This window comes from Otolemur garnettii, unplaced genomic scaffold (genome assembly GCF_000181295.1).
Source record: "Otolemur garnettii isolate 467f Iridium unplaced genomic scaffold, OtoGar3 scaffold00062, whole genome shotgun sequence".
Classification (NCBI taxonomy): Eukaryota; Metazoa; Chordata; class Mammalia; order Primates; family Galagidae; genus Otolemur; species Otolemur garnettii.
In genome coordinates, this window is record NW_003852457.1 from 2464866 (window position 1) to 2466474 (window position 1609).

Sequence of the window (1609 nt, forward strand, 5' to 3'; positions counted from 1 at the left end):
GTACACAGGTCTTCGCCAAGCGATGGCGTGCAGTGTCCTCTCACGTACACAGGTCTTCTTTGCTTTTTTCATCAATGTTTTATAGTTTTCAGTGTGGTTACATTCATCGCTAAGCGGATTAGCTGTTTTGACGCTATTATAAAAGGAATGGTTTTCTTAATTTTCTATTCAGATTCTTAATTTGTACAGAAACAAATTTTTAAGAGCTGATTTTGTAACTTCACTGGATTTATTAGTTCTAACAGTTTTCAGTGAATTTTTTAGGCTTTTCTACAAACGCATGAGATCATGCCAGCTGCAGACAGAGGATTTTGCCTCTTCTTTTCCAAGTTGGATGCCTTCGACTTCCTTTTCTCGCCTAATTACTCTGGCGGGAACTTCCAGCAGTATAGTGAAAAGAAGTGGCCAAGAGGCACCTTTGTTTTGTTCCTGATCTTAGAGGAAAAGCTTTAGGGGGAATATTAGTCTGAAGTTTTTTCTTATGTATTTGGGAAAGTATCTGACAAATGTTCCTCTAAAAACATGGAGAGTACAACTTTGATAAGGCCAATTTTCTGCCACGATGGAAATTATCAAATTTCTTGAGCCTGGAAAATACTGAACAACATGGGTGCTTGTCATTCCCTACCTGTCCGGCATCTTTCTTATTTCACAACAACACGATGGCTTAGTAGTTTCTGCTCATATTTGGATTTGTTGCATTCATGGAGATCATGGGAAGAGTGTGGGCCTCATGCCCAGAAGAGGCCTGGTTCAAGTCCCTTGTCACCTGGGGAGAGAGCCAGGCCTTCTCTCCATCTCAGGCTCTTCCTTCACCCAGTGGAGATAACAATGCCTGTCTTGAAGGGTCACATGAGTAGTTAGGTATTTGATTACTGTCACAGCTCCTTGATGGTGTCTGCGTTCTTCTAATGAATGCCTCCTACCCAATTCAAGATAATATGACAGTGGTGAATGGTGGCTATTCCTCATTATCATCAATCTGATTTCTATTGAGAGGCCAAATAAGGGCTAGGGGGCTGGTCTAGGTCCCAGGAAGCAGAATGGACCAGGCAGACGAGTCTTTACCATCATACGGTTTGAGGGATAATGCGGTGGGGCCAGCAACTCTGGCTAAGATTCTCTGTCCTTCCCCTGGACACTCTGACCTGTGGCTGTGGACTTCCGACTGCCTGTACAGGTCACATTCTGGAGCGGCACCTTCCTTCTTGTTCCTCTACAGCAGCCTCTCGTGGCTCTGAGTATTGTCACTCGTTTGTCCTCCATGCACTGGCAAGGTAGCTTTTCATGTCCTGGTAAGAGGAGTGCGCTTTCCCCTAAAGGTGGTGGGGACCAGAAGTTTCGGGAAGGCAGTGGGATTCTGTCCACAGATCCTAGATGACAGACCCAACCCAAGTGGGTAGGGGACAGATAAGGGTCATGGACAGAATTTGAGAGTCATTTGTTATAAAACCTCGAACAGGGTGTGAATCTGCTTGGTAAAATGCATCTAGAAGGTGCTGTGTTAAAAGCTGTGTTAGGCATTGGCATCTAGTGAATGCAGTGCCCAGAGGAGGGACAGGGGATGAGAGCCTGGCTCCCAGGAAGGTGGGGAGTATCCCCAGGAGGA